Source organism: Tamandua tetradactyla, chromosome 1, assembly GCF_023851605.1.
Source record: "Tamandua tetradactyla isolate mTamTet1 chromosome 1, mTamTet1.pri, whole genome shotgun sequence".
Taxonomy (NCBI): Eukaryota; Metazoa; Chordata; class Mammalia; order Pilosa; family Myrmecophagidae; genus Tamandua; species Tamandua tetradactyla.
In genome coordinates, this window is record NC_135327.1 from 119,925,434 (window position 1) to 119,947,773 (window position 22,340).

Below are 22,340 nucleotides of genomic sequence, written 5' to 3' on the forward strand. Positions count from 1 at the left end.
ATGGCATAATTTGGTATTTCTTTATGATTACTTCTAAGGAAAGGATGGCAGTTTTCTCAGAAGGCCACAGAGTTTGTCATTCTAAGAAAAGAACTAAAAAACAAGTGACTGAAAGTGAGTTTCACTTCCGAATGACTCATAAAAATATTATTTGGCTTCTTCATTTTCTTCATCTATGAGATAGGGTGTATAGTGCTAACAATGTTCTCACTAAGAGGGAATTGCTAGAATAAAAGTACTCACAAAAGCAAACAAATTTTATCAGAAACTATGATTAAGTCATACCATTTGAGTGGACCATGATCCACCACACAACATAATGTGTGTGTGTGTGTGGGGGGGGGCTCTGAAAGGCCTCCAGGGACCAGGCAAGAAATGTAAATGGCTACCAAAGTTGGATATGTGACCCAAAAAAGGCTGAGAATGGAGTACCCACCCCAAATAATTTAACTTCAAATTTTCTGCAAAGAGTGATCAGACCAAATGAAACTCTCTCCCTATTTCTACTTTATTCCCCTCCTACCCAATCCATTAACTCACAGATATTTGGTACACCACTTTTAAAGAGCTTGAATAAACTATCCAAGAGCAGTCTACTTCCTTCCATGAAGCTCCCTCTTTGTACCACACTTAAACCACCAGTCTCCAAGACTGTGAGTGTCCCCTGACAAAAAAATAAGCCCAGATGCCCAGACAAATCTACAGAAGCAAAAGTGAATGGAAAACAGAGTTTGAGATTTACTATATTACTGGCTTTGATTTTGACTCTTAGATCAAACACAGAAGAATCAAATAACCTTGCTAAGTTGCTATTTCCTTTTGATGTTCATTCAGAAATCCTTTGTCCTTCTGTTTCATCATAGAATTGTTTCTAAAAGCTATATTCATGAAGGAGTTCTCAAACTGTGGTCCCCAGACCAACAGCATTGACTTTTCCAGGTAACTTGTCAGAAATGCAAATTCTTGGGACCTACCCCAAACCATATAAATAAGATACTCGGGAACAGGGCCATTACCATGCGGGTTTAATGAGCTCCCAGGTGATTCTGATGGACACTAAAGTTTGAGAACCACTAGAATAAACCAAATGACTTTTTTTTTTTTTTTTTTTTTTTAAAGGAAAGACAGAGAGAAGGAAGGAAGGATAGAAGGAAGGAAGGGAGGGAGGAAGAAAGGGAAACATCTTTTAAACATTTTCTTGTTTTATTGTATTTTGTTTCTCCGTTTTTGTTACATGGGCTGGGGCCGGGAATCGAACCGAGGTCCTCCGGCATAGCAGGCAAGCACTTTGCCCGCTGAGCCACCGCGGCCCACCCCCCAAATGACATTTTAAACACATTATAAGAAGTATTTTAAATTAATATTGTGGGGATTATTTTATAAAGCAAAAAATCCTTTTAAAATGTGAATAATCATCTCCTAAGTTATGTATTTCAAAAATTCTATTCTTTTAACTTTTACATGCTAGTGGTTTTTTCATAGTGAGACATATCAGCATATCACTTGATTAAGTCTTGGCAATTCTGAAACAAGTAAGTAAATAACTAATTAAGATAAATAAATAAATACACGCACACATATAACTAACCCAGGTCCTCAGCTTACTAATTTCTAGTAAATTCACTGTTTACTGTCTCCTGCATTCTCTTTCAATTTTTGCAGGGCTTCTGTTTCAATTGCAGCTCCTTCCAACTACTTTCCCCAAGCATTTTTTATTCCTTGAAAGGAGATCTCCCATGCTGAATTGAGCACCGATCAAAATTCCTTACGTCACATTACTTCAGAATTACCAAAATTACAGATGTAAGTGGAGGACCTTCCAGTTTTTTTTCTCTTACATTCTAGAATTACAAATCAGTTCAATTGAGAGGACAGATGCTTTTCTGGCTATGTTGTGCCCAGGAACAGAAAAATTACTTCTAACAGCTACTAAGTCATGATTTGATTGTTGTTGTTTTAGTCCTAAGTACTTCATCAGAAAATAATGAAACATAAGAAACTCAGAGGTGGCCTGCTGAACTGAATTTTATTCCATTTGCAGACAACTGGATCTCTGGCAATTTTTGTCTAAGAAAAACCATGCTTTGTTAAAACACTCATATACCACACACAGGCACTTTTCTCCTTTGAGTTACTAGGGACAATGCAATGTCCACTGTACTTTTATCACCTATTCAAGTTGGGAGTTCATACTTTTCCTGAACCAAATCCAAATGCATACTTGCTCTGGTTTTATGTTTCATTTAAAAATATTTAATGATCCAAAAGATGGATGCTATGCTTGATTAGTTTTTAGACTAATGAGATTCTCATGAAGGCATTCAACTTAAAGGAAGGCAGGGTGTTCTAAAGCTATGTCAGCAAAGAGAGAGAAATGGAAAGCTAATGACTATTGTGGTGGTCTGAAGCTGTCTGTACCCCAGAAAAAACATGTTTTTAAATCAAATCCATTCCTGTGGGTGTGAGTCCATTGTATGTAGGAACTTTTGATGAGATTACTTCAGATAAGGTGTGACCCACCTCAATCATGATGGGTTCCAATCCTATTTCTGGAATCTTTTATAAGAGTAAGGTTAAGACAGACAGAGAAAAAGCCACAAGAAGCAAGAGGCTGGATATCACCAGAATCCAGAAGAGAAGAGAGAGACCAGTAGATGCCACGTGTACCTTACCATGTGACAGAGGAGCCAAGTATCACCAGCAGCCAGCCCCAAAATGCTGTCTTCGGGAAGAAAGCATCATCTTGATGCTGTGATTTGGACTTTCTTTTAGTTTCAAAACCAACAGTAAATATGTTGCCATTGTTAATCCTGACCCATTTCATGGAGTTTGCTTGAGCAGCCTAGGAAACTTAGACAACCAGCACATGGTCAAATCAACACCACTGCCTTTTTGCTTGCTTAGATACGGAGATTTATCCTGTAGCTCTGTACCTTTGAGAATCTAATGAAAGTTATGGGACCTCTCCTGAGAAAAATGCACCTACATCCAAACACCATCTTAAATTTATCTCAAGGGGTGCACAAACCCTAAAGCAGAACCCTTACTATTGTGGGACGGACAATGGGTCTATCTAGGATGAAATTATATCTTTTCTCTAAGGGCTTTTGAGAGATTTTTTTTTGCAATATTTGAAATAGATTTACTGAATTTTTAATTGAGCATTTACTATATAAAGTACTTGGCAAAACCCAGTCCATACTCATAGGAAAGGGTGATAAGAGATGGTGATAGGAGACACAGATGCTATAATAGAGGTATAAAGATATATGGTAAGAGTTTAAATAAGAGAGCTATGGCATTCCATTGTTGGGTGGAGTTGGGGGGTGAAATAAGGCAAATTTCAAGACACTGGAGATGGGCCTTAGAGAATGGGCTGTATTTAGAAGTTGTGGTTGGCAGGAGAAGGAAGAAAGAAAAGGGAGGACAGAGAACGGTATTTCAAGAGAAAGGAAGACCTTTAGCAAGAGACCCTTAGCAGAAGGCAGAGTCATGAGGATAGTTTCCAGAATCTCCTTTGATTAGAGCACTGGTCCTCAAACCAGGCTGCTCATACGAAAGACCTGGAGAGCTTTTAAGACCTATGCATGTCTGGAGGCCCCCCTCCACTCACCAGAAGAAGTATATCACAACTTTGGGGTGAAGCCCAAGTGATCTAATATTCAGTCAGCACTGGGACCCACCGGACTAGAGCATAGGGACCGAAGAGGGTGAGTGGGTAATGAGACTGGCTGATTCACTTCATGTCATGAACTGCATGGCCATCTATGCTCACAAGCTTTCTGCACTAGAAAGTCACAGTAAGTTTTTAGGCAGGAGATGACATCATCAGAGATGTCTTTTTGAATTATCATTCGTTGAAAATTGCCCTGTCACAAACACTGAACACATACAGATTGAGTAAATAGAAATGGGACACTGACTCTCCCGCCCATGTCTGGTTACCATGGAAACAGAATCACTCTTAAAGGGCACGCTTCCAACTTGTGCTTTGGTTACTGCTGCTCCCCTCCACATCCTCCAAATGAACTGAGCTATCTTTTCGCCTATTGGGTCTCATTATATGGAATTTCCTCAACTTTTCTTTTCACGTTGCCTCCCTGGCAAGGGTTCACACAGTTAGGAAAGCAGCATTGTTGTGCAATTCACTGATTCACTAATGTCAAAACAAGATGACCCTGGAAACACTTTGGAAAATGTTGTTTCTTCCAAAGGAGAGAGACTGGCCACTTGAGGCAGAATGGCACCGGGGTCTGACGCTTGAAAATCAGGAAGATTCAGTGTGAATCTGACTTGGCCATTTGCCAGCAAGGTAAGCTCTCTGAGTCGTAGTTTCTTTATTAAATATGGAAAAATACAATCTGTATGGCATGGTAGTGAGGATTCTAGAGGACATGCAAGATACTATTGTCACACCGTGCTGACCGAGTAATAAGACCTCAATGCTGTCACCAAAATCTTAAAAGTGGGATTCATAATCTGACTGACCTTTGATATCTTATCTTTTCTTCAGAGGTAATATTTTCATTTCCTAAAATTAGGGAATGAAAGATGAGGTAGCATGTAAATAATATAGATAATAAAAGTGTTTTTTCTAGGTCTTTCTTCCTGTGATTCACTGATTTTGTGAAAAGGATATTGCTACCTAAAACTGTTTCCAAAATAACGTCCCATTAAGATCTGGAGGAAAGACAGGGTTTCTAGAAGTGATAGACTATTTGGTGATTTGGAGTCATTATGTGAATCTTTTATGGAAGTTGTCAAGACATCTAATTAGAATATGGGCAAATGGTATATGGTATATTTTCTATTTATGGAGAAATTGTGGGTTTACAGAACAATCATATATATATAATATAGAATTCCCATCTACACGCCTATTATCAACAGCCTGCATTGGTGTGGTTCACTTGTTGCACGTGATGAAAGCATTCTTTTTTTTGGCATGGGCAGGCACTGGGAATCGAACCTGGGTCTCCAGCATGGCAGGTGAGAACTTTGTCTGCTGAGAAAGCACATTTTTATAATTGTACTATTAACCACAGTCCATATTTTAACTTAGGGTTCACTGTATAGTGCAGTTCCAAGGATTTTTTTTAAAATTTTTATTCTGTTACCGTATCTACAACATAACATTTCCCCTTTCAACCACATTCACAAATTCGTATTTATTTTGGTGCTGGTAATTATGTTGACAATGTTGTGCTAACAGCAAATATCTCTTACACGCGTAGTTTTTAAGCTAAAATTTATGAGCAGCTGTGATGTGCCAAGTACTTTCCTAAGCATTTTACATGGATTATCTTATTTTATCTTCACTACAGCCCCATGAAATTGATACTATCATCATCTTTGTTTTCTAATGAAGGAACTTATGCCTAGAGAAGTAACAGAGACCATTGCCTTGAACACAGCCTGTAAATTGTTTATACCTCTATAAAAAAAAAAATTCCTTTAACCTCTCCTTGTTGATCATTTCCTGTTGTCTATTTCCTCTCAAGATACCTCAGTCCCAGGTTACCAAGACTTTGCCTTATTTCAACTCCCTTCCCATGGAAAGTTTACTCTCCCCATCCTTGCTCTCTGAACTCCACTAAGCCAAGTGTCTCTCTCTTACCTGTTGGCTTCCGTGTCTAGGAAATTCTTCCCCACTTTCTCTGCACTTGCACCTCAAGCTTTCTGTCTTCCACTGAACCACTTCCTTTCTGTTAACTTGCAAAGCCACCTAATTGTGGCCCTGCTGGATCCCACAAAATTGCTACACATATTGTTATGTACTTAATTGAGATGAAATAGAACATTGCATTCCTCAGAAGTGTTTTACCACTTAAAAGACTGAATATGGTGTGTGTGGGGGGGACCAAGTGGAAATAGATCCACATAAGTGCCACTTTTCTGACTTCACATATTTTTACCGTAAAGATCAGAATCAGAATTTAAGTTTGCTCAGTCAGAGGACTTCAGTGGCCCACTCCATAAAGATTTACTGAACTTTCTTAACTCACATTTTTAAAATACAACTATCTTATTTTATTGAAAAATATGTAAATTTCTATGATTGTTTCCAAAATTCCATTTAAAATTAACCCATCTTTATAATTTCTGTTCGTGAGGAGAGTAAGCATTGAAATGAGCTGCCCAAACTAAATTTTAAGAGGAAATTCCACAATTTTTTTCATACTTCAAAGAATAATACATGCACTGGATTCTTACAAACTGCTGCCAGATTTGAATTTCTTAAAAATCTTTGCCAACATATTGCTGGTGTTGAAACACTATCCATTTCTCTCACAGCTTTAACAAACATATTTAACACAATTTATGCATACATGAGTTAGTGTAAACATGACTCACTTAAGTATAAATTTTTTTTTTTATAATTTTAATATTTCAGCACTATGTCAGTCCACAAAAACTGCCTTGGGGCTACTATGAAGGAGTTTTAACCATCTCTCATCTAAAACATCATTACACATTAGCAGGAACTCCATTCAGTCAAGAAGAATGGCATATTGGCTGGAGGCAACTCCATAAACTGCATGCAGTTTTAATTAAGTTCATTTAAAACACTGTGTCTCTCGGTAGATTTGAGGGCAGATAGAACCACTTAACAATAGCAAGATCTAATCCAGTTTGTCAGAACTAATAATAATACAAATGCGGTTTCTCACATAGGGACACATCCAAAAAGTTCACGACTGAGCAATTGTGGTGCTTTTTAAAAAGTAATATTTATAAATTATTGCAAGATGTTACCAGCCACAGACCGTGGTTGCAAATTCTAATTCCAATGAGTTGATAAAAGGTGCTATTAATAAAAAGGCACATTTGTGGCAGCTGACATAATTAATTGATCAAGTACACTTTGAGTAAAAACACAAGATTTTACTAGGAAACCCGGACAGGGATGAAATCACTCAATTTTCCAAAAGTCAGAGGCCTTGAAAAAGAGGAGACCACAGAATACTTTCATGCCTAACCAAAACCAAATAAAATGATCCTAATGTACAAATAGGCTTCAGATGATATAATGTGACGAGAGATTTCAACTATGTAGGCAAACCTTTCATTTTCTTACCCAAATATGCCAAGCCAAGGATTACCAAAATGGGGGGGGGGGGGGCGGGGAGGCCAATTTCCTCAGTGTGTTGTCGCTGTCAGGGTGGCAAGGAATCTTTTTTCCCCACCTCTTCTAATTTCACCATACCTCACTAAACTAATGTTCAACACAGGACTTGGAGCTCACGATCTGGGTTAAATTAAAACAAAATAAGAGAAAATGGTCCTAGATGAACATGAATTTACCTGGCAATGACATTTATAACAATCATTATTGAAAAATGCACCCATCAACCTACCAGGGCTCCTTCCAGCAGTCCAGTCCCTGCTTGTTCATAGCACCTGAAGACGACTGAGACACTAATTCTGGGATACTAATTCTGCTGGATGGCTGTGCTGAGGTTACCACCGTGCATGGACTATGGAGAGAAGGAACCGGTTGCTCAAACTCTCTTTATTTAGGTACTTTCAAAACTATGATCTCTTTCTTCTGTTTCTGTTTCTGGGGGAACATAGGCCTATATCAAAGCTCATCATAACCCCAATTTGGGCAAGAAAACTGTCCTGATCCATTTTATGAGGGAAAATTCGTCTACATATGTACTTACTCAGTCCCCCCAGCAGCAAAAGCCATTTCTATTATTGAAATAATCATTTAAGGAAAGGCATTTTCCAATCATTTTCTCATTTAATCTTTATACTATCCTTTTAAGTAAAAGGTTGACAGGAGATACGAATTTTGTGAGGTCTAAACAAATCAAAGTGGCTGCTATAGAGAAAGGACAGGTTTTGGAAGTAAGGGCCACTCTAGAGAAAATAGGAATGGAAGGAAAGTTTAATCACCCCAGGGGTTGGTTGGTCTTAGCCAGAGCATGTCTGGAAACAAGGGGAATTATGAAATGTGCTGTGCACAAAGAAAATCCCACCTCCTGCAAACAGTTAATAAATTCCAACTCATAATCATTTGTTTCACCATACTTTACTTCTTGCCTTGCAACTAATATTACAGCCTATCATCCCATGTACAACCATATGTCCACCACCCAGAATAAATCAGGAAATATTAACAGGCTGCCATATGACACTAGAGATAATTAGAGAGAGAATTAAAGATTTTCCTCAGGGTCTTATACTTTCTAGAGCTATCGGCTTGATTTCACCCATCAGAAACAGGAAAACATTAGCGACTAGCAATGGAACTATAAGTAAGCAACACCCTGGCAAAAAATGCTTCCTAGGTCTATTGACCACAAAGGGAAAAAAAGTCTTGTTACAAGTCTTAGCTGTTGGAAGAGATCAGCTCTTCTGCCACCATCCAAAAACTACCTTATATTATAAAAGGAAAGTTTCTCAGTCACATATATTTTCCTAAAACAAAAGCAACTGACTTGTTATCAAAACTGGAATCTTGTACTGATAATTTTAGAATAAATCTTCCATGCCAGGACTCTATGACAATGGTGATCATGGTTTTTGTTTGTTTCTTTCTTTTTAAACAAATCGTCATGTATACCAACCTCCCCGGCCCAGGCCCTCACCAACCACTCTCCGATTCTCACAGTTGGTCCTAATTATCCTCCCCACAGAGGCCCAGCAAAGACGCACGTGGATGGTGAATTAAAAGGCATTCAGAGGATCAGCATTAAGTTGGCATTATTACTTCTCCTGCTCTGACGTTGAGACCCACTTGCACAAATGGGCTCTTAGCTTGTTTCTAGAAAGTAAACCTCTTCCCTCAGCATCAGTTCCTCTTGTTTTGCTTAGTTCCTTTTAGTCATTAATGTATCCTCAGTACTGTGATTCCTCCGGAACTGACACCTTGCCATGATTTTCCTAATACTTGCTGAGATCCTTAAGACTCAAAAAGCAGTAACCAAATGAGAAATAAGACGAAGACAAAAACAAAGAGAGGCCAAAAAAAACACTTTCAACATTGATAAAGACTGAGTGCAAACATAGCTTACTGAGAAAGCCAAACGGATCTGCTAATTGATTTCCAGAATTAGACAGATTTACCTACCCAGTCACAGGTAATACTGGAAGATATTAGTATATAGAGACCAGATACTCCGTGTTCAGGATTATTGATGAATTACTAAAACTCAATCAAGAAATGTCTGTTGGTGATAACTGTCTCCCAACCAGCTACGTCACTTTAACTCCATGAGGAGAAGAAAAGAGAGATTCTGAGTTGAGGAATATCTTTCTTTATGGAAACTACAGAGGAGAAAATAGGCATTCTGCTCTGATGGTATCCCAATAAAGCCCAGGCTATGTGGCTGGATGCCAATGCCTTCATCCAGTCATCTCATATTAACCCTTGTCTATTCCACTTGTATGGAAACCACATACAGTTCTCGTACAACCATTTCCATGCCCTTAACTAGTTGTTTGTTTCTAACTTTCTTTCTTGTGCCACAAGAGCTAAATACACTTCTTTCTCTAGTCTTTGGTTGTCATCACTTACTCTAAGTTTTGGAAGAGAAGAACTCCAAAACTGCATTTTCATTTCCTTCCTATCCCCAAAACATTAGACTCCTTTTCATTTTAAGAGCTATAGAAAACTGGGAAAAAATAATGGACATAGGACAATTTCATTAAAAAAATAATAAAAAAAGTTATTCCCTTTTTATACAATAAAATGTAAATGATGAAAACTCTGAGTTTCTCATTCCACCTGTCCTGATCTCCTGAAGGATGATTTAAACCAATATTTGCTAATAAAAGGCATGCCTGCTTGGCAGCTCATGCCCACAGAAGGCATCTTAAACTGAGAAAGGTAGAATGGATTCAGAATCATTTTCAACACAACAATCCAGATGGTTATTATCAATAGATTTCAGCTGCCTCTCAAGATACAACATTCCCATTTTGGATAACCTTACACAGTCATTTGATTTTTAATTTTCACTCACCACCAGAGATTCTTGAAAACCATAAGGTTTTCTCCATTTTTTCACTGCTTTCTTAGTAACTTGTTCCATTGCAAACTGCATTATTCTCCTGGCACTATACTTCCCTCCTGAATACCTTTACATAGGCCACTGTGTTATCTCTTTCAGTTAAAATCTGCTGTCTGTATTGTAACCAAATAAAGTTTTGCTGGGTATATGACTCTTGGGTGACAGCTTTTTTTCACTTTGAACACTTAAAATATATTATCCCACTATCTTTTTGACTCCATAGTTTCTGATAGGAAGTCAGCACATATTCATATTGGGGTTCCTGGTAAGTGATGGTTCATTTTTCTCTTGTTGCCTTCAACTTTTTCTCCTTATCTTTGGCTTTTATCATTTTTACTATGATGTGTCTGTGGAATGATTTAAATTTATCATAGGTGGAGTTCATTGAGTTTCTTGGATGTGTAAAGTTTATCATCAGATTTGGGAAATTTTCAGTCATTATTTCTTCAAGTATTTTTTTTCTGCTTCTTTCTCTCTGTCCTCTTTCCTGGCACTCCCACTATGTTTATGTTGGCTCACTTAATGGTGTGCCACATTTCTCTGAGGCTCTGTTATTTTCTTCACTCTTTTTGCTTTCTGTGTTTTGAACTGCATCATCTCTATCAATCATACTTAATCAAGTTCACTAATTCTTCTACTACTTCAAATCTACTGTTGATTCGGTCTAGTGAATTTTTATTTGCAGCTACTGTACTTTTCAGCTTCAGAAATTTCCACTTGACTCTTTTAAAAATAATTGCCATTTTCTCTTTATGGCTACACTGTCATCCCGCCTTTCCTCACTACATTAATCATGGTTTCCTTTCCTTCATTGACATTTATAATGGCTACTTTGAAGTCTTTCTCTTAAATCCAACATCTGGTTATTCTCAGGCAGTCTCTATTGCCTGTTCTGTTCTTGTGTATGGGTCAGATATTCCTGTTTTTTGGTGCTTAGTAGTTTTTTGTTTTAAACTGAGTATTTTAGAAAATATATTGCAGCAACTCTTGGGTCTGGTCCTCATATACCCCACCCAGAGTTTGTTATTGTTATTTGCTAATTTATTTACTTAGTGACTGGTTGGATTATTTTAGTGAAGTCTATTACCTGATCCCACTCTCCTGCCCTACAATGTGAAGCCTCTAATGTTGTTCTTCAGAAGATGAAGCTTTGGGCATGTGCATAGTCACCCTGGAATGACAGCGGTTTTGACAATGCCCTCTTTAATTTGACAATGCCCTGTCTCTTTCCCTAACCACACTCAGCTGTTAAGATGCACTAATTGGTTATCTAATGTCTTCAACAATGCCCTAGAGCACAAATTGCTCTACAAACAAATCCAATTAAATTTGGGCTTTTGAGGTTAGTGTTTGAGATTTGTTTTGTCCCCCCAAAATCTCTTATCTGTGTTTCCCAGTCTCTCTTGTTAAATTAGCCAGCTTGTGGTTTAGCTTATATTTCTAATGCATCTACCAATCTCCTCTTAATTGATTTTCACCACAAACTCCATTGTTTTGAGAGTGCCATTAGGCCTGTTCGTCTCTATACTTTGTTACAAATGAAGCCAGTCCCTTTGGAAAAAGATTTCACACTCTCTGTCTTAGAGTCTCCCTCTCTCTCAGGGCAAAATCTTGGAGCCAAGGTTCTGAAGCTTGGAATAGGGACGGTGGTAAATTTCTGAGTAAGACCTCTGAGTTGGGAACGGCTATAGCCTCTGATCCTCTCAGCTTGCCTCTCCTGGTACGGAATCTCTGCTTTACAGATGATACAGGGTGAGGGCAATTGGATCCTCAGTATTCCCAACACACCACCCAAGGTTGAGCCTGCATCCCACAACTGGGAGTCAGGTGTAAGAAAGAAGGTCCACTTCTCAACCCCACTTGCTCAGAATTTTGCCCAAGCTAACTAGGGCAGGATGAGAAATACTGATGCCCTTCTTCTCCTGGGAGCCAGGCAGAGAGGGGAGAGGGACTCATGTTCTTGGCTGCACCCATCTAGAATGGAGTTGCTTTCATGTAGAGCTGAGTGTAAGAAGGGAGAGAACAGGTTGGAGTTCAAAAGCTAAAGCCTCACTGTTTTTTCTAAGTTTTACCAAGCTTTTAGTTTTTAGTAAGTATCTCTTCATTTGATGTATGCCTCTAGGACTATTTTCAGAGACTTTAAATCATTCAGTTTTTAAAACAAGTTTCATCAGCTGCATTGGGGAGTGGGTCTGCAGAACTTCTCACACTGCCACGGTGGCACTGGAATCTTTATATACTTTGTGAATTAGACAAGACATCAATTATTATTCCCCAGGGAACAAAAGATTGGTTATGCCCTGTAATGTTCTTTAGTACGTGTTATATCTTGATTCTAGCATCTATCAAGAAGGATGAGCACAAACAACGTACTATTCATTTTTCTGTGTAATGGGCTGTTTCAGTTTCTTAGCTGCCAAAGCAAATACCATGCAATGTGTTAGTTTGAATAATGGAAATATATACGCTCACAGTTTTGAGGCTAAGAGAAGTCCAAAATCAAGGTATCATTAGGTTGATGCTTTCTCCCAGAAGACTATGAATTCTGGGGCTGGCTGCTGGCAATCTTTGTTCCTTGGCTTTTCTGTCATATGGCAATGCACATGGTGGCCTCTCTTGGCTTCAACCTTCTCTTTCAGGTTCTATTTATGTTTAGCATCTAGCTGCTTCCTCTGGCCTTCTCGCTCTGTGATCAGCCCTATATAGCCTTCAGTACTAAGATTAAGACCCATCCTGACTCAGGTGGGTTACATGTTAACCTCATCAAATAACCCATTTGAAATAACCTCATCAAATGGTCCCATTTACAAAAGTTCATAGCCACAGGGATGGATCAATTTTTTTGTTTGTTTGTTTTGTTTTGTTTTATTTTGTTTTTGCACGGGCAGCCTCCAAGAATTGAACCCAGGTCTCCAGCTCATCAGGCCACTGAGCCACTGTTGCATTGCCCAGGATGGACCAATTTTAAGGACATGTTTTCCTTGGCTACATAGCTCCAGACATCACAGGGGTTATAACAGAAAATCATTTATATGCTTTCTCTATTTGTTATAACAGAAAATTATTTATATGCTTTCCCTATTTGTCTTTCTGAACACAATGATTTTCACCTTAATCTATTGAGGCCATTCATTGGGTGGTAGAGAGACTAAAATTTGATAAAGAAGGATGAAAATAGAAAGGCTAGGCAATATTTATCCCCCTTTTTATAAAATTGGATTTTGAAGTCCAACAGTAGGTTAAGAACTAGGTTTATCTGAAGGAGAAAGGATAGTCCAAATTCCTTTTCTTTGTCAAATTTAGAGGATCAACAATTGTAAAGATTACCACTCTGTCCAGAACAGTAGAAACTTGAGATTCTACAGTAGAATGAAAATATGATATGAGAGAAATTAAACAAGCGAGCTTATTTCTTGATAGTGGCACAAAAAAGGACCATTTAGGGAGAAGAATAAGAGCAAATTTTTAGTTATACCTGGATTTCTGCTTTTGGGGAAAAGCACTGGGAAGGGTAGAGTGTTAGGTAAATTAAGAAGCCACAGAGGTCCTTGAACTATGCTCCTTGTTTGGGATTCTGGGAGGAGACGATTATGCAATAGGTCTAATTTAGCACAGTCTGCTAATTCTCATTGGGGGTTCAGCATGTAACAACAGAGAAAAGACCTGGTGAGCACTCCTAAGTCTCCCTCTCATTCTCTGAGCCAGGGCACTAAACTGAGGGCCAAGCTGCCATGGGGTCTGCTGTGGTGTAAAAGGGATCACATGTGCTGGGAGGTGGACTTCTATGCCAGGGGTTGAACAGAGGACAGGGCACAGACTCAATGTCTGGAGAGAATAAAGCTTAGAAGAGACCAATTCATCAAAAGAGATAGGCCAAAAAAAAAAAAAAAAAAAAAAGAGATAGGCCAATGCTCCCTCAGAACACTGCCAAGCCAAATGAACAGATCACAACTGTGAACTGTAACGCTGGATGCTGGAGATCACATGGACAACAGACCCGTGGCAGAGAGCAGCAGATGCCAGCCAGCATTTTACTAACAACCTGCACAAGCCCAGAGTTGTTCCTATTACCCCAAAGCCCCACCAAAGCCATAAGATCATATAAACCTCACTTCTCTTCCTCTAAACCTGGTAATGATCATGGGGACAGTAGTAAATGAGAGTGAGGTTCTATGAAAGCTTGATCATTTTCATCCAAAATTAACTGCATATACCAACAGAGACTGTTTAAAATAAGTGATTTGTCTAAGGTTGAAACTGGATTCATGTTACAGGTTTCCCCTCTGATAACCAGTAGTGCTATAGATAGCTACAGAAAATAAAGGGGTGCATTATCTCTGCAGTTCAGATTTTTAAGGTGAGTAAATTCTTTAGCAACACAAGTGTAATAATGTATATGACTGTGGCAGGCACACAATAACCATGATTTTTCTCTTCCCCTCCCCCTTCTTCTCACATCAGAGTGGGCATTTTTTTTAGCTACCCAGCATCCAAGTATCTTTCTTCCATTTTTGAAGGGGAGTATCGCAAAATAGATTAAAGCCGAGTCAGAGCCTTACCAAACATTACAGAAGCTGGGCTGGAGAGTTATTCTCATTTTGTCCCTCACAGGGCAATCGACGGCATGTAACCTAGCTTTAGGTGACCAGTCATTTCCTTACAACTCTTTTGTAAGGTGCAGGGATAGTTATAGGTTTTCAAGGCAGCAGTGACTAAAAGGATCAAGACTTGAGTGTAACCAAGAGCCCAGAGACAGGAGGCTCAGGAGGGTCAGGTGTTCTCTCCAGGCAGGTTCAGCTGTAGGACCTTTCTTGGTTCTCAGCTGTCTAGCTGCCTTATTTCCTTTCTAGGACCAACCTAATTCTCCAATGTTTCCATCAACTCTTCCAAGTATCTTATATCTTTCAAAACAAATCCGTTTTCTGTTTAAATTAACTAGAGTTAGTTCCTAGTGTTTGCGACCAAAAACCCAGACTGGTGCTGGTACAGAAACTGGTATCAGAAGACAGTTGTCATTGGTTACCAGCACTTACTTGGGTTAAAGATAAAAAGAAAATTCACTTAAAAATTCAAGAATGAGAATCTTTCAGCCATAATAAACAGCTACATAATTTTTCTTCTGTGGCCATCTATAATGAAGTACTCATGAAAAGAAAAGATTTAGAGGAACAAACTGTCACTGTCATTGAATAGCGTGAATGGCATGAAAAATTTAAAGACACTAGGGTGAGGTGGTTGCTACTAATATGACTGGACAACTTAAAGAAGAGTTGATAAGCTCAAACTCGTATTTTAGCTTGAGACACAGACCTAGGATTTTCTCTGGTTATGTGTCTAAAAAAATGTTTTCCCAAATCAAGCACAAAGCTTAAATTCTGCGGATTTCTGAATAATGTCCACTGAACTCTGAGCTTCATAAGGTTCCTTATGTGAAAATGACAGGACTGATCAGGAAGAAATGGAAAATTAGATATACAATGAGTATGCAGGCCTGTGAGCACCCCCAAGCCACATCCTGCATGAAGACTCACTTGACACCCAAAGAAAACCTACCTCCTTTTTCTCTTTGCATCTTCACCATCTTATGTTGGAATTGATCAAGCTTTATGTTTCAGTCAACACACCTTGCTCATCTCCTCTTCACATAGGACACTATGCCAGGAGGACCCAGGCAGTAAGCTGGAGACAGACCTTTGAGATTTTGCTAAGACATACATAGGCCAAAGTGTGGGAGAAAAATCCTATGAAAATATAGGGACCTGATAATTCAGAAACATTTCTTAAGAGTCTAGTAGACTGATAGATTCAAAGTATAGGACAAACACTTGTTTCTCTAATACTAACAGTTCAACAGCTTTTGCAGACAGATAATCAGCCTTTACAGGCATTTATTCAATTAATTTATCAGGTAATGCGAATGGCTTCCACTTTCAAGAGGCTGTACAACTTGGAAATTATGATCCAGCTGACTTGATGGTACCCAAAGGGTCTGTGGAGTATCAGTTCTACCAGGAGGATCACAGAAGAGGTTGCTAGATTTTAAAGCAATAAAAATCATAGAAGAGGTTGTTAGATTTTTAGACCAATAGTGTAGCCTCTCTGCTTTGTTACTGTTCTCCCTCTGAGAGAGAGCTCTTGGTTTGCTACTGGGCCCAAGAAGAGATTAAGCCCTGAGCATGAGATTCCAGGTGAGCATGGAAAGCAAACTACGCATCACGAATTGGAGTGTTATCTGATTCACCCAAACACAGTGTCAGATGGACCCACCGTCACCCCATCAGCAAGAGCAAGTGGTATAGACCGGGCTGCAGCACACAGACTGCATGAGCCAGTTACTCACATTCCCCACTGAACTTACTCCTGCTGCACTGCCACATCTTCAATCTCATGAGAAATGACCTGCGACAAGCTGCCTGAGGAGAAAACATTTGAGCCTGGACTATGGCAAGTTCTAAGTGATTCGCTGGTATGAGTTGGCAGTAGATTGTTCAGCCCCATTTAGGTGCAAGTCTGAAATGTAGTGGAGAAGAACAACCTTTGCAATTCCACTTGGATGAGGAACTTTTAAAAACAGATCTAGAGTGGCAGAATGTTTATATCCATCCAAAAGTAATGCACTGTGAGGGCACTCTTGGCAATCAGGTGAAAGAGATGTCATGTTCTATGATGTCATTCTCCAATATCTAACTGAACAAGCGCCTGCTCATGAGCTCATGAAGTGCCTACAGTGGCAAGGATTTAGGCAATTCAAGGGCTCAGTTCCCTGAACAAGGCTGCTATGGCTACTGTCTAATCGGAGGTCAACCTAAGTCCTGAATATCAGACCATATCTTGGAAGAAGAATTAGTTAGGTTGATCACATAGGTCCTTTTCCGTCATGGAAGGGGAATCAATTTGTCTTCATCTACATAGCCGCTTACTCTGGATTCTTCCCCTATTTGTTATGCTTCTCTTAAGTCCACCAGCCACAGACTTACTGAAAACTATAGATTTTCATGTTTTTTGACTCTGTTCTTTTTTTTTTTTTACATGGGCAGGCACCGGGTTTCGAACCCAGGTCCTCTGGCATCGCAGGCAAGCATTCCTGCCTGCTGAGCCACCATGGCCCTTGACTCTGTTCTTATTGACTAGCCTCTCTTGGTTTCTTCTGCCTGTCTTCTGGGACTTCTTTTTTTTTTCAGTCTTCAATGACTCTTCTGTGAGTAACAGAATATCCTTACATTCGAGCTCTTTCATGCTTAAATTATCCATCATTTCTAATGTGTGAAACCATGAATTCTGGAGGGTATCTCTTCACCTTTTTTATTGCCTCTGTTATCTGCTTCATAACACAGACAGATGAGGCTACTCTTTGAGCTAAACCAGGTCATCCAGCCACATTTCTGGGTTTATTTTTATTTTTAATTTAACCCCTTTTGTTGCCCACTGAAAGGAGGATTCTGGATGAATGAGTTTAATCGGCTGAGACCTGATTGTACCAGCTCTGGCACCATCACTAGGCACTTTTAAAAATAAGTAACTTTTAGCATGAGCCATCTCCTTTGGAATATAAAGACTGTCGAGTGCCTAAAACCAAGATCTGTTTAATCTCTAATCTAAATCAAGAGCTAAACTATGAAAATTCTCCTGACCAGTAGCTGAAAATGTGGTTCGGAGGTAAGGAAATGCTGTTTTTTTAAAATCTAAAATTCTGTCTCTATAACCTAAACAATGTCTTTAAAATATTGTCTGAAATGTCTATTTTCATTATCTAGCCCAAAGTTTTGTTTTGTTTTTTGCACTTCAAGAAACTTGCCAAGATGATACGAGATTAACATTTTAAAGAAAAACATCCTCCCAGGAGAGGACCCCCAAATCCATGACCTTTGTTGACAGCGGGCCTGGGGGGCTCTACAGTTTGCTCTGAAAGCGGATTAACACTTGAAACAAGTGTCAAAGGGGGAAATATCAGGCATAGTTCAAGAAAGCAAAACAAGGCATGTGTCAGTACCTCTCTGAAATAATGTCAGTTCCTATCTCAGGAACAGAAGCTAAAAATTAGAAGTGTTTCATCTTCACTAGGGTCTTTAAGTTTGTATCCAGATACCACCATGGCTTTACACAAAATATGTGGCTGTCCTTTTAAACAACAAGTTCAGAGCAGGGTCTAATGTTCAGGAAATTGACTTGAAGCCAGTTGAAAGGCTTGAGTCTAGGTCACAGCACTGCAGCCTGTTTCAATCTCCAGTGTTTCAGGACTCGCTTCCATTAGGAAATTATACCTGTGAGTACTGCCTGATTTCAATTTCAAGTTCCCATAGAAACATTTCCACTTAGAGTCTCTGGGAAATTACTTTATTTGGAAACTTAATATCTGAGAAACAGAATCCTGTGGTCACTAAGTTGTAGGCAAAATTGTGGTCAACAGTTTAGAACTCAGATCTTAATTCTGACCTCTTATAACCTCACGTGGGAAGAAAGAAGAAAAGAGAGAGGAAGAGGTGGGGATAACTAACACGGAAGTCATATATTATCTTTGGGAGTCCCGTGGATGTCATGAAAATAGGGAGGAAGGGACGACTATCCCATTATCGAAACCCTGGATGATAAGTGCAGAATGCAGAGGGGTTCTTGCACTTGCCTCTCTGATGACAGAATAAGGCTTATCTAAAGACTTGTCTTGTTGGGGACACAGCTTTGCTTCTGCGCAACCTTCTGGCACCTGCATCCATGAGGCTGATCTCACGCAAAGGAGAATCCATAATGCACCATCCCCCTGGAGGGGTTCTCTGCAAGTCGGAGAGGCTCTTCTCACCCAAGGCGTCTGCCTAGCCATGGTGAAGTGGAAAGAGCAGGCTGGCTTTCTCGGTCTCAACATCCATACCTGTGAAATGATGGGTCTCAGCAAACCTGAGCTGCCCAATACGGGTCCACAGCCGTCCCATACAGTAGCCATTAGCTCTGTGCGGCTACTGGGCGCTTGAAATATGGCTACTGCAATTAAGGAAATGGATTTTTAATTCTATTAAATTTTAGTTAATAAATGTTTAGATTTTAAAACTGACATTTGATTCAGGTATTGTAAAGCTTTTAATTATGTTTGGAACAGCTTCTGATATGAATCTAATTTTTCAATCATAAGTTTTATAGAACCTATACACAGCTTAAGTATTGCTGATGATATTTAGTGTCTGAATTGGGATGAACTCGTATAAAAAAAAAGCCAGATTCCACAAACTTAGTACAGGAGGAAAAAGTGAAATCACTCATTAACAAGTTTTAGATGGATTCCATGGTAAAATGATAATATTTGGACATATCGGGTTAAATAAAATATATTATTAAATTAATGATGGCTAGATAGTGCTGGGCTAGACTATTCTAGTGTCCCTCACTGCAACCGTCTTTGTATTTTCAGTCTGTTCTGGGAACATTCTAAAGAGGATGGGAAGTCAAGGTAGAAATTCTCTTCAACTTAACTGAGAAAATACATTTTTTAAAAGTGCAAAGGTGAAACAAGAGATAAATAAGGTGACTTTCTTAGATACCTTCCTACACACCTCTTCCAAACTCAAAGTATTTTAAGTAGTATCTGTGCACAGTAGGAGAAGAGAAAACTAATTTGAATGACAGCTTCGTTCTGTACTGGGCCAACTGAGACTGCCTAGGTGATGTTCTCACTCAGTTCCCAGAACTGCGTCACGTGTGTGGGTGGTCAATGCCTGCACCAACCCATTCAGCCTGGGAACTAAAACAGAGTCCTGGCTAAAACAGAAATACCGAACTTCTTCATCACAGGCTCCTCCTCACTTACGGCTTTTCCTGAAAAACCCCGTAGGACTACGGCATTGTTAACGCATGGGTCATACTCTATCCTCAATGGTGTACAATGAGCATTTTCTGCACCTTCTTTCTATTCCTCCAGGATCATCTCATTCCTCATCTCTTCCATACATATCTAGTGAGCCCCTCTCTGTGCCAGGCACTGTGCTGGGCACTGGAGATAAAGAGAACACACTTTACCTTCAAGGAGATCACAGAAGCGTGTAAACACCAAGCAATACAGGGGAAAATAGAAGGAACCCTATACATTCTGCTGACTGTTTTGAAGGGTTCGCTTACCATCTTCTCCTCTCTGTGTTATCTTATACATGAGAACTCTGGGGTCTCACCTTGGCCATACCCTGCCCTTTACCTCCATCTCACCTAGTGATATGAGGAGGGGATGTCAACTACAAGAGGAATTACCAGGGAGCTGATACTTGAGCCCGGTTCTAAAGGAAGGCAAAGGAGAAGGATGGCTTTCTGGGCAGGGGAGTGAGCACGTGCAAGCACATGGAAGCATGAGACTGCTGGTACCTTGAAAGATGCAGGGAGACTGGCCTTCCTTAGATGCAAGGAACAAGGCATGGGAGGAACGTAAAAGAAGGAGGTGCTCAAAATAAAATAGCATGAACAAGAGGGGATGAACTCTTCAAAATTATCAATACGATGTAAAAGTTTCCTTTTCCAGATTGGCTTACATCTTCCCGGCAGGTTAAGAAACTCTCATTCCTCCAGGGGTCATTACAGAACCTGAGGTTTTTAGAGATGTCTGGTACAGTCTTTGTCTCTCAGTGGCATTTTCTCTGTCTATTATAAAAAATGCAGAAGACTGGCTCCCTACACCTAGGACCTCATAGTCAATTAAGGGAGATATTAATAACAGGCCAGGCAGAGGCAGTTTGGCAGGGAACCATATGTTTTCCTTTCTTATAACTCAGGGATGAAAAGCATGTGTAGAAAATGATTTGGGGGTAGAGGGACCCTGTTCCCCAAACTGCTGTGTCCTATTCTCAGCTTTCTTCTTTGGTTAACTAATGATCTAAGCAGAGAAGGAAGATCGAAACTTGTATTGAAACAACAGTATTGGTGGCGTCTCTAGTCCTAAATCTTCGTTGTGTAAAGCATTCTCTGGTGTCTTTCTCAACACAGGTCATTAGGGTCACAAATCAACAGCTACCAAGAAGAGACTTTTCATTAGAGAGCACAGCAGAGAAAGGAGGCATAAACTTGGGCAAATACGAACTACCTTCCTCTTTGTTTTAAAAAGCAAAAACGAGAACTTGCAAGAGACTCTGAATGCACTAGAATTTCATTTGATGTACAAAAGATCAGTGCTCTGAGATTATTAGTCTGAATAGCATTAAATTTCCGTGAGCTCAGATAACGGACATCCCTTCAGACACCAGGCAGTACTGAGGTAAAACGGTTCTTACACATCACAGCTTCAAATATTATTCACTCAATAGAGCCTTACTGGGTCAAAAAAAAATCAGTAGTTAGTTGTTTCCTGCCTCTGAATGGCTGCACTCACCATGAAAACACTCCCACCTTGGGAGCCCACCCAGAGCTGAGGCGGGTGGAACCCCCTGCCCGCTGCCTCTGAGGCTCCTCCTGCCTGCCCAGGTGAACAAGAACCGGCACCCTCGGCGGGCCAGCGGCTGGGCGGCTCCCGGCAGCCAGAGGTCAAGGGACAGCCTGTGGTGAGAGGACAATTTGCTGAACCCAAATCTAAAGTTTGTCCTGCAGTCCTGCATAAACCCATCAGGTATTGCTTTAATGTCAGGAGCTATGGTAGTTGGCTTTGAGTTCAAATCTGTGCTGTGGAATCTGAACGATCTAAACGCACATCACCGCACACAAAAAAAGCTCTATGGGGCTCGTTAACAAAACAGAAAGAACTTCTGCCAATAGTTGAGAAATAAATTTCTTCTTTCCTGCTGCTTGGACCACAGCATAATGAGGACTCCCCAGCTCTTTTTGCAGTAATAAAATGGAATACACAGACTTTTTTCCTTTTGATGTGTTCCAGCTTAACAGTTTAAAGTTGATGCCTTTTATCCTTAGTTTATCTTCCCTTGTAAATATTTCTGTACCATTTCCAATATCTGGAGTACATGCATTTTTTTTTTTTTTAATACTTCACTCCTTCTCCTATTTCAGTTGTGTAACTTTATGTTATGGGTTAGATTTGGGGCTAAATAAACATACCTCAGGCTACAGCTCTCAAAATACTCTAGCAGCAAACTAACTCAAACAAATATTTTGGTTGGGTGGTGAGGCTGTTTTTCCATGATCTTCCTGACCTTGCCTGGAGGCCCAAGGATAGACCAGAGAAACTTCCAAAGGCTCTTCGAAACTTTGCATTTTCTGCAAATTAATATATCGTAATTCAAAATGTGACCACCAGAGAGAGCTCTTTATTTGCGTCTTAAACGCATTTCAACCTCAGGCCTGAAAAAAAAATGGAGGCCCTGCTACTAAAGAAGCGTCCCCAGGGCAGCATTAGGAGGGAAG

General features: G+C 39.7%; 1 protein-coding gene and 1 long non-coding RNA gene across 12 annotated transcripts in view; one reads left to right on the forward strand and one right to left on the reverse strand.

Moving 5' to 3' along the window:
• DYNC1I1 (dynein cytoplasmic 1 intermediate chain 1) overlaps window positions 1-22,340 on the reverse strand; it is a 367,030-nt gene that overhangs the window by 201,809 nt on the left and 142,881 nt on the right. The window lies entirely within an intron of this gene.
• LOC143652137 (uncharacterized) overlaps window positions 3,968-22,340 on the forward strand; it is a 32,329-nt gene continuing 13,956 nt past the window's right edge. Inside the window, exon 1 of the long non-coding RNA XR_013160434.1 lies at window positions 3,968-4,312. This is a non-coding gene — a long non-coding RNA (uncharacterized LOC143652137). The remainder of the gene's footprint in view (window positions 4,313-22,340) is intronic.